We start from the raw sequence: 11976 nt of genomic DNA on the forward strand, positions 1-11976 counted from the left end.
TAACCCCTTAAGTTCCACGTTGAGTATAACAGTCATGCTTTAATGCATATACAGACTGATTTTCCTGTTGTAGGTTTATTAACACTTTAATTTAGTGAGCTATAGCAAGTGTTATTCCCCATTACAACTGATATTTTCATAAACAAGAACCAATGGGAGCTAAAAACCACCATCATATGGCTTAAAATAATTATTTGTTTATGGTAAATAGCATGTGGTACATGTTATTGTATTGAGCCTTGCGTGTGAAAAACACCAATCAAAACATATGAAATTTAGATTGCAAATGTGCATGTCTAGTCTAACATTCAATCAACATGCTCTGCTTTCTTCACCAACAAAAGTATCATTGAGATCTCCAAGAGGTAACCTTATTTATTTTAAATAGCCTTGCATTTGTTGCGGAACATTTGTGAATCACTGAACAGCTGTAGTAACATATTTATATCACTTTCTTCCAGCAACTGTCTGTCTGCAGAGTTCCTATCATAATGTAAGTGTTTGACATATGGGAAAGGAGTTTCATGAATATTTACTAGGACATTTGGCCTCTGGGTCACCTAAAATGATGCTATGAATCCTGAAATCCCCAATTGACTTGAAAGCTTGAAATGTTTGTAATTTTGATGTGGCTTACATGCCATTCCTAGGCAGATTCTAAAACAAAACAAAACAAAAAAAAAAGCTTAGGAAATGTAAAGAGGCTTTCTTTATACTACTACACTACCCCGATCAATGGTCATTTAAATACGGTACATTTTAATTTCTGAAAACGAAATCGATGGTGGCATTTAGACACACACAAAGGCTCTTGAAGCTGGATCATGGTCACAGTTATGCCGCGTACACACGACCGGACTTTTCGACATCATAGGTCCGACGGAACGATTCCGGCAGACCATTCGATCGTGTGGGGGCTGCAGCGGACTTTTGATTTGCAAAAATCCGACAGACTTTAGAAATGGAACATGTTTCAAATTTTTCCGCCGGACCCAGTTCCTACCGAGAAATCCGCTCGTGTGTGTGCTAGTCCGACGGACAAAAACCGACGCAAGGGCAGCTATTGGCTACTGGCTATGAACTTCCTTATTCTAGTCCCGTCGTACGTCATCAGGTTCGAATCCGTCTGACTTTGGTGTGATTGTGTGTGGCCAAGTCCGTTCATTCGGAAAGTCCGTCAGAACTCTGTCAGAACTCCGTCGAAAGTCTGACGGACCTAGTCCCTCGAAAAGTCTTGTCGTGTGTACGCGGCATTATGATTTTTTTTACTTTGGCTATGTTAAGTATGTATGTAATGGTTTCTAGGGGCCAAGCACACATTTTCCTTTGCCTTTAAAATTTACAAATCAGGTTGTCTACTGAATTAAGGCAATATATAGTAGTTTGTACATACACACTTTCTTTGTTACAAAAAAAAAAGAAAATTTCGCCCTGGGACTTTAGATGAGGTGAGCACCACTAAGCCAATAAATGTTCCTGGGTATAACTTGGAGGTTTAGCACTGCATGGATTCCTTTGCAGCTTGTCTTTCACTGAACACCCATATTGGCTTAGTGTTGCTCGCCTCATCTAAAGTCCCAGGGCAAAATTTTCTCTTTTTTTGTTGCATATTACAGGGATGGAGGTGTGTTAGTGGTGACACCAGACCTTATCTTGTTTTCTATACTTTCTTTGTTAAGTCATAATAATTCAAGGAGCTAAAAATACAATAAATTGCATTTTTCAGAATGATATTTAGCAATTTTGTCATTCAGCAAAGGGGGGCTCTTGGTTACTGTTCATATATTTACAGGTGCTCCCTGTACCCCCTTGATCTCTGTTCACGGAGTTCAATAGCTCAAATGTATATACACACACACGCACACATTCCTTTCTTATGTGGATGGTTAGAGATTCTATTTGAGCATCCAAGGAGGCAGCTTTTGTAGTGGTATTGGGAACTTTCTGATTACATACTTCTGATACAAAAAAAAAAAAAAAAAAAGAAAAGCTGGTTGATTCCGATGAACCCAAAAGATAAAATAGTGCTAATTAACTTGCATTGCCTAATGCAACAGAACAGAACATAAAAACAAGAAACATCTTAAAGCAAATTTTATTTATTTTTTTGTAAATGAGTTTACACACATATTCAAAATTTACATGGCAATGAGAAAAAAAGGCTCATATAAAAAGAAAAAAAAAAAAAAACTATAAAAAAGGAGAACATTTTCTGCTGAATAGTGTTATATAATATGAAACATTCTATTAGGTAGCAGTGAGGGCAGAAACATTACAAAGGTGCATAGGTTAGGGTCTGAAAATTGTTATGTCTAAGAAATCCATACAAAGATTTATTAGTACAGAGGTGAAATTCGGTTTTATTTTAACAAGATTAGTATGTAAAACAGTACACATTGTTTTTTTGTTTTTTTTTAATAAAAACACCACTTTTGCCAAATACAAAAGGATATTCAATAACATGTTAATAAATAGATACATTGCATCCTGCAGCAACTCATTTTAAATTATTGGGCTTTATGTAAAAAAAAAAAAATATATCTGCAGGAAAAATAGTTCCTGTTGTCCCTGCAACCAATCAATTATATTCTTTTATGCTTCCAATGAAGTATAGGAATAGATGTCTGCTATTGGCAAAAAAAAAAAAAAAAAATACCAGTCTACCCCTAGATATTTTTAAGCATGAAGCCCTTTGTGCTTTGTAGGATAAAAAAAGTAATATATGGCTTGTTGCTGCAAGATTAAAGAAATCCTGTGCAGTCCCCAAACATTTTTATCAAAATATTCAATACCTATTGAATCAACTGATTTGGTTCTTATGTCCAAAAAACACCCATATATGCTGATGTCATGCTCATCTGAGAAGCCAAAAGCTGCTTCTGCTGGCAGTGTCTATGCCATCTAAAATCCGTGCATTTCAAAGTTACAGTTTAAGTGGTCCTAAAGGCTGAAAGTTTTTTTATTACCTGCAGTGATGTAAAAAATCTTCTGAGTGCAGCTCTCCCCCCCCCAACCTCCCTTTATATGTACCTGAGCCCGATCTCGATCCAGCGATATGCACAAGAGCAGTGGATCTCTCCCTCCTCATAGGCTCAGAGACAGCACAGGGAGCATTGGCTCCTATCGCTGTCAATCTCAGCCAGTGAGGAGGGAACAGAGGGTGGGGTTAAGCTGCACTTTGTTTTTCTATGGACATGCAAAGCCAGCTCTGGGGGGGGGGGGGGGCCTTCACATGTGACCCCATAGTGAGTGGCTTGCTATAGTGGGCACTCAGCAGGGCGAAGGAGCCAGGATTGTGTGTGAGAGACTCAGGAAGAAGATACTGTATGTGCTGCTCTGTGCAAAATCATTACACAGAGCAGGTAAGTAAAGCATGCTTGTTTTTAAAAAAAAATAAGGGTTTACACTCACTTTAAATTCACTTTGTTGGGAGCTGGCAAGCAATAACGAGCAAAGTGTCATTATCCATTGCAGTGGATTAAAATCCTTCCAACACTGTTATACCTTTAATTTCTTGCTGGTTGCCATGGGTCACTGTAATGCACATCATTGTTTCATTTTGCCGTGTCTTCTTAAATAAGTCTAGGCCTTTGCCAGGTGCTAGACCAACTGAAGCAGCATATTTCCTTGACATCCCAATGTGTTTGTGCACCTTCATTTTGGTTTGAACTCTGTGTCTGTCACTAGCTTGGGGCCCTGTTTGAGTGGTAAATCCCTAAGATGCATACAGAAGCACATATGGGTAAAATAGCCATTGTATTACCGTAGACTTGCAATGTTATTGTGAATATACGAGGTGCTGGGTTTCCCACTGTTTGGCAATGAACCTGGGTTATAGGTCCTAATAACATCTAAATTCACTCAACACATCAACCTTAAGGAGGACACCCAATGGGCCTCAGCCCCACATTAATTTTTGGGGGTTTACACATTATTTTAAGTTATAATAATAAATGGAGGACCGCATATTCTCATGTTTGGAGTGATAAAAATGGCACTCCTGAGATTTCAACACACAAATGGTTGAGCACATCTGCATCAGACAATATGATGTCACCTGCATGCACCATAGATAAAATATTAACTGCTAAAAATGTCACTGTTCTATATTTATAATATAAATGCATGCACCTCTCTCTGTAACTTTGTTAGATAATAAGAGGGACAGTTTGTTTCAAATTAAATCAAATTGCTTTCATGTGTTACATATAGTCAAATCATAATAAGCACACCACTGTGTTGATAGCTGTAAGAAACGAATATTTCTACAACTCATATGCTGAATAATTTTTAGAATACAGAGTTCATGTTCACTAAACAGATCAGCCCTTGCACCAAATAAAGATTTCATTAGTGTAATGGTCTCCCTCAAACAACAAAATGATCCTTTAGATTAATTTCCTTTGTTTAATGAATCTGTATTTTCTTGCACATGTCATTGGATCATGAAATAAGTTGTGTAAGTAAGATTGGATAAATGTTTTTTCAAGCCACAGACAGCTGTATTTAAGAGTATATACACACAAATCTTTGTCTGTAGTATTTTTTTCTATGAACTTTCATTTACAGAGTTTAATTAAGCTGTAAAATATACCTAGTAAGGCTCATGATAATGCTCAATGCCGGGCTGTAGGTCATGTTCCTTCTAGTAGGTACTCTCATGTGTAATGCTGATGCTTTCTACATAGTGCTTAAAGGAACTTAATTTACACTTTCAGTTGAAATCCATTTAACAGGCAGTGAACGAATATAGCCTAAATATTCAAAGAGCACATCTGTACATACCCTAACTTGAGGCTGTGGCTTGGTACAAACTTTATACTTCAACAAATGATTCTTGTCTTACAATCAGAAAAAATCTTTTTTTTCTTTTTACATTCACATTATCCATTATCGTAATATCCACCATAACCCAAGTATATGTCCCTCTGCTCCTTTAGCAGTCAAGAATAAAATCCTAGAATAAAAACCAACGGTCTAAGACTACATACAGTACCAAGCAATGCTTTTATAATAATCCAACTCATCTGAAAGACAATCATGAAAAAGTCAAGTGAGAAAACCCTATTTGTTACCAGTAGTATGAAGAAATGCACTGCACATTTTCATGCATGCACCCCATAAGTCTTGTTAAAGAATACGCTACACTTCTATAAAGTTACACCCACTAATCGACTAAGTACTTGAATCCTAACTACAGCTATTCCTAATTTCTTTCTTTTTAAACATCAATAAAAAGCTTTGCTGTACAGTTTAGATGGCAAACAAATGTTATTTTACCCCCCTGCTTCCATATGGAGCCCAAAGTCATTGCTCTGCAGTGTGTGTGTGTGGGATTCCATCTAGCAGCACAAGGGGCAATAACCACCAAAAAATAATTAAAAAAAGCAAACGCACCAGGACTGAGACATAATTATCAAATACCATGCATGTGCTGTATACATTTAGCAAGAAATCATTGGCTTCAAGCTGCGCTATATTACATCATGATACATTGAGAACAGTTTGGCTCAACCCCTCATCTGAAATTCATCAGCTCTTTTCATATTTGAATCAGTGCCCACTACATATGAAATACCTAAACATTTAAGAAATACAACAGTAGGTTTTAGGAGTCAAATATAGTTTCAGTGTCCAGATTGGTAATATTAATCTGTGACCATTAATATGGGTCATCAAAATAAAATGGTTCTCAAACATCCAGAACTCTTAATTCAGGATTGGGGTTTCACATACAAAATATGGCACAAATATTTATGCATAAAGTTTTAGTGGACTTCAAAATGGCTTTATTTTATTCTTGAATGTTTGGTAGCAATATCATGTTTGCAGAATCTGAAGACTCAAGAACAATATAATTCCTCACTCGCTTATTAAAATGCTAAATTTCTAACTAGTTTTGTATTCTTTTTAAGAATAATTTACTTTAGTGTAAAAAGGGAATGCACAATTGTCCGAAGTAGAAAAACTACACAGTAAGGGTAATACAGAGTAAGTGTATCTTTAATGCTATTTTTTGTTAGTTGTAAGACTGCACAATTTAAAAGAAAGCTGGCGGGATAGACCCTGCTCTGTGCTGCTGCACAGAATGCTACAGTCCATTATTATAAAAAAAAGCAGAATTTTAAATTTTTAAGCACTGAAACAACTGTTTGGCAAACAGTTTGCAAAACAGAATTAAGTTTTGGGAGATTTATATTTGGTGGAAAGCAAACATATGCTAAAAAATTGTACATGACATCCCATGTTTTTTCATAGGAGGCATATCTATAAAGAAGTGAATCTAACATTTACCAAACATTCACTGCAGGTGCGTTAAAGAATGGTGATTAATTTACCACCAATGAATGTTTGATAAAATACACATTCACTACCTCATAAATATGCAGCTTAAATATTCCCAAAGGCCTAGTATCACACTAACCCCCCCCCCCCCCCCTCCCCAAGCCCCCTTCTCTTTTATTTATCCCTGCAAACACACAAATAAAAACTGCCCTGAAAAAGAGTCAGATTCAGCTGAACATTACATTATCAAACATAAATATTAAAACTGCAGTATAAAAATGTTTCTTCTAAAAACAGTCTTTATACATAAGTTAAAAAAACTATGAGAAAAGTCCTACTTCCAAACCCAAGATTAATGGCAGTACTTGGTGATGTAAATATAAAAGCTGGCTTCAGCACAGAACCATTTTGTAATATCTTCGCATATTACCATAGTTACCTCAATACGTTTCATATGAAAAAAGATTGTTCTGCATATATGCAGATTATTAATATTAAAGAAGGAATGGCATATGGATTAACACTGGGCCAAATTATTTCCCCCAAAGTTGGGTGCCCTGAAGGCTATAAAATCAATCACCTCAAATTCTCAGATGGCTGACATATGTCCCCATCACTCTCTAGGGCAGTAGTTCCCAACCACTTGCTTGGGAGCTCTATGATTTTCATCTATATTTGTTGACGTTCGCAGAAAGCTTTCAGCAAACAGGTAGAAACTGTATAATTTCTAGAATTTCATCAAATGTTTGCTATATAATTGAAAAAAAACCTGATATATCTTTATTACAAAAATTAACTCTGCATCTTTCATTGTATTTGCCTATTGCGAAAGGTTTACTAAGGGTTGAGGACCATGTTTTTAAAGCTTTGGGAAGCCCCACCCTTCTGAACATACATGATGGGAGTTCTTAGCCCTTGTACACACGGTCGGACATTTCGACAACCAAATCCGTCGGATTTTGTCCATCGGATCTTGTCCGAAACTGTTGCATACACACGGTTGGACAAAGTTGTCAAAAAATCCGATGATGACGTAATTTCGTTACGATGGGACTACGTTCAGTCTAGTAGCCAATAGCTTTGCTGTAGGAATTTGATCTGAGCATGCGTGGCGCTTTGTCCGATCGGAATTCTCTACACATGATCGGAGAATGTCCTATCGGACCAGTTTGTCGGAAAATATTTCCAGCAAGTTTGAAAATTTGGTCCGACGGATATTCCGATGGAAACAGTCCGATGCATACCACACACAGTAGGATTATCCGACAACACGGTCCGATAGGACACATTCCGACGGATTCTCCGACCGTGTGTACAAGGGCTTAGTCTTCTTTAATACATCAAATAACATCTGCTCCCAAGTGGCAGGTTTTTTAGTGCTTACATTCAACTTTCTGTGTCACCATACTAGTGACATACTGTAAGATAGTTAATGGTGCAACGTATCCCCGTAACATTCTGGTAGAAAACACAGGACATAGTCATTTTGACACAGTGCAAACCTGTAAAGGTTATTTCTTAGAAATATGACAATTCTTGAAGATCAAAATGGCCAAAAAATGAATTCTGACATCACAATTGCTGGTGCTTTATCATTAAACACACATTTTTCCTTAGCAACTACACTTCCTGTAAAAGTTATCTGGGACATTCCCTGCATCAATGTAATAAATACTACAACAATAGTCTAATCTAATCTAAAACACACGGGATATTAGCAGCACCTATGACATGACTGCAAATGCCTCACTACAGACACAAATCATGTAACTATCACAACACACTCTTCAGAAGAGTCTACTTTAAAGTGGTTATGTGCTTCTCAAAAAGACAACCCCGTATGTGGGATTTAATTACTAGATATATAAGGCTCTAATACATTTAGGATTTGAACCAAATACAAAAAACTTGGGGCAGTAGGGATACTAGAAGTTAAAAATTTAGCTTGATATAATGTTAGTATTTTCAGGAACAACAAAAGTGACATGCAAAGGTTTCATCTGTCGCATGGCAGATGTTTGCTTTCATTCTATAGCCTGCACCACATAAAAACATGCTGACTACGGTAGTTGTTATGGAGAACACTTGCACTTGTCTATTGTTTTTTGTAAATAAAATATTCCTCTTGGATTTTTCTATGGAGCTATGAAGCATAAAAACATAAAATTACATTGTATTGGTTCAGTCCAAAGCCTCTCCCTTTCAGGCTCATAAATAAAAAAATAATAAAAGTATTTGATTGCCATGGAGCTAATGGTGGTGGCGATGGGGGTTAGTAAGATGAGATGCTACATATGGTAACAGATGAGTAAGAATCTAATTTCAAAGGGAGTTATATATTTATACACAAGCTCAGGCATATTAAATATGAAAAAGAAAAAGGTAAATACATATAAATACATGTACAAATTGGCCTACAGTCACATCACCCTGAACACGCCCAATCTCATCTGACCTTGGAGGCCAAGCAGGGCTGGGCCTGGTTAGTACCTGGATGGGGGACCACCTGGGAATACCAGGTGCTGTAGGCTAAAAAAATAAAAATAAAAATACATGGACAGAAAAAAAAAATACAGCTACCCAAAACAGATCTATAACTGGTTTGATGACTGTCAGCATTGAAGTTAGTGGTCTTAGACATTCATTAAATAATTTGATAAGTACATTAGACTTTCATTTGTGCACCAATCAGCTAACAGAAACATGCTTCCTGATTGTTGTGTAACCTACTTGATGCTGGGGAAAACAAACATAATAGAAAATGATATATTGTTTTTTCAAAGAGGACAGTGGTAAGCATCTTTAGAAAACATAACCTAATACAATTATGGTCAGCTACTTTTATTACACAATGTAATCATAATGGCACAGGAAGTTCAAATGGGCCCTAATTTAGTGTATTTTTCAAGCATCATTTGATAGTCAATGCTTGTTATATTTTCCCATATTTAAAGTCTGGACTCTTTCTATTTGGTACTGCAGATATTGGGATTGTACAGACAGTAATAGAAGCAACCATATAATTGCATATGTGGACACATACAGTCACCAAAAGACAACCCCTACCATCCTAAATGCTGACTATCCAGGTTAGGCTGACTAAATAATAATTATCAAAATCAATTTCTGCCTTGCACAAGGGAACCTTATGATTTGAACAAATGAGGTCTCATTTAGCCTGTCTATGATGGTGTTCCTGTGAGCACCATAGGTCTAGGAAAGCTATGATGAGAATCTCTAAAAATCTGTGTTTCTTCTTACACAGTTTTTATGTAGTCCTATGACAAGGGTGTAAAACCAATATGGACAATAAAAAGTGTACGACTCAAGAATCCATGCTTATTGTTTGGTATGAACACGTGCATTATGTTCCTTGCCACTATCCAAATTATGTACTGCAGCAAGTTGGAACGCTTTGGTCAAACTATAATTAGCTCACTATAGTGGGCTCACACATGGATCATTATTATAATAATACAATGGATGGTAGGAATGTGTTCACTGTTGGCCCGGTTCATACTTTAGGAGGATGGCTCAGTTGTAAGATCAACAACTATTTTTAATAAAACATGAATATTAACGCTTTGGAGCTGTTGTATAATATGAATGCATGATCGTGTTTATGCTATTATATGAATGCATGCTCAATAGCACTCCATTTTTTCACTGACCCTATATACAGCTAAAGTAAAAAATATCTGAGTTGGATAAGCTTACACGAAATGCATCTGTAAACCCTAAAGTTTTGAAGAGCAACCAGCTTCTGGGGATAAGCCAGAGGGCCAATAATGTTAACCCTAATCGAAGAGAAAGGAAAAATAAACAGGGGGTTTAAGTGACTAAAACTAGAGAGTGCAAAATCTGGTGCAGCTGTGCATGATAGCCAATCAGCTCCTAACTTCAGCTGGTTTAGTTAAGCTTTGACCAAAGAAAAATCTGGAAGCTGCTTGGTTTCTATGCAGAGCTGCATCAGATTTTGCACTCTCCAGTTTTACAAAAGCAACCTCACTGTGTGCAAAATATACATTTGCTTTATCTCTGCAGAGACACAAAATTACATACTGCATGATGTTGAGTTATTAGTCTCTAAACATAGCATCTAACAACAAAATTCTTCTAGCTCTTCTAATTTTATAAGAGAAGGTCTGGTTTATAAAGATGAAGTGTTACTCAAAGCAGCCAATAAGATGCTTTTCCTTTCTAAACTGCATTAGAAAACAACACTGCATCCCTTCCAACTAAAACACTCTGCTAGCAAACCGTGTGGTTTTATTTTCCCCAAACATGGGATGTCAGATTCATTGGTTTACATAAATTACTCCTCAAAGGTCATTTTATTGATTCTTATTGGCAAGACCTCAAGCTATTTTTTAATTGCTCCAGTGGACAATATATTTGTTTTTATTTCCTGCTGATTTACTGAATTATTTTTATTCTGAAAATGCATTTTTAACACACTGCAGCTTCAGTAGATAATGAATTGCATGGACGTCTTACATTTGCCCTTGTAGAAAATGCTCCCACACCTTTTTAACCATGTATTGTGCTGGTAGATATTGGTGGTTACTATGAGAATATGTATTCATATATGATTTTTAGTCCTGATACACAATGGATGTTTTCAACGCTGTTCCAAGGGGCGGCTAGCGTTTTGTTTTCTCCCTCTAAACACCCCTTCATTTTAGTCTATGTATCCATTCACACATAGGTCTTTAGAGGAATTTAGAGGCAGGGGCATTTGGAGGCAGAAAATACCAACTGCCAGCATGTCCAAGAATAGTGGTGTTTTGGCAGAAAAAACACTTGATACATGTAAATGTGTCTAAACGTGTGTCAATGATAGGAATTATCTCTCAAGTGCTAAACGAGCCTATCAATGGCCAAAATATATTATTAATCCTGCCAATGAAATTAATTGATGTCCAAGCGCCTGACACTCCTAAACGTGCCTAAATGTATTACATGCAATTACAAGCATCAAGTGTTTTTTCTGCCAAAGTGCCACTGCCAGGAGGAAAGGTGTCTAGGAGAGCTGGACAAAGGTCCTGTGTGCATAAGGACTATTAGTACAGACATAGAAAACCAACCTCAAAACTGACCAAACCAATGCTTCTGGTGGAAACAATACACTGTAATTTATTATGGTCGGTGGACTGATTTGATATGTATACAATAATTTGATAAATCTGACATTATAGTCTACTTAGCACTTTTTTAGTAAGCATCACATCATTGTATTATTATATATTGTTACAACAAACCAGACAGAAAGTAGTACCTAAATGACATTAGAAAAGTTCAGTAATAAAAAGAATCACTGTAATCTACATTGATACAGCAAAATTGTTCTTGTGCTGAAAACAGAATCCTTGTTTTTACAAAAAGTATAAAAACACTTAAAAATTATTTCTTTCAAATGGTAAATAGGGACCTGAATGATTTTTTCAAATACATTTGAGACAATGCATGATCCCAGAGAATTGTTGAATTAACTGAAATGGAGTGGTTTATAAAAAGTAGATAAAGGACAGTAAAAACGAATGATTACAAAAATGCATCCTGGTTTACAGGTAAAATCCTGTTTGATAGCTGAAAACAAAGAATCTGTGTTTTCAGAACTGATTATAATGCTGGCCATATACGTACTGATCACACAAACAGCCATTCAATCTGGTTGTATCAAAGTTGTTC

General features: G+C 36.4%; 1 non-coding gene across 1 annotated transcript; it reads left to right on the forward strand.

Annotated features, from left to right (window-relative positions):
- The first annotated feature begins 8697 nt into the window (after positions 1 to 8697).
- LOC143989005 (5S ribosomal RNA) lies at positions 8698 to 8816 on the forward strand. The gene has a single exon (XR_013276956.1). It is a non-coding gene; the product is annotated as a 5S ribosomal RNA (ribosomal RNA).
- The last annotated feature ends 3160 nt before the right edge of the window (positions 8817 to 11976 follow it).

Source organism: Lithobates pipiens, unplaced genomic scaffold, assembly GCF_037356315.1.
Source record: "Lithobates pipiens isolate NorthernLeopardFrog02 unplaced genomic scaffold, aLitPip1_a1.2 Scaffold_1, whole genome shotgun sequence".
Classification (NCBI taxonomy): Eukaryota; Metazoa; Chordata; class Amphibia; order Anura; family Ranidae; genus Lithobates; species Lithobates pipiens.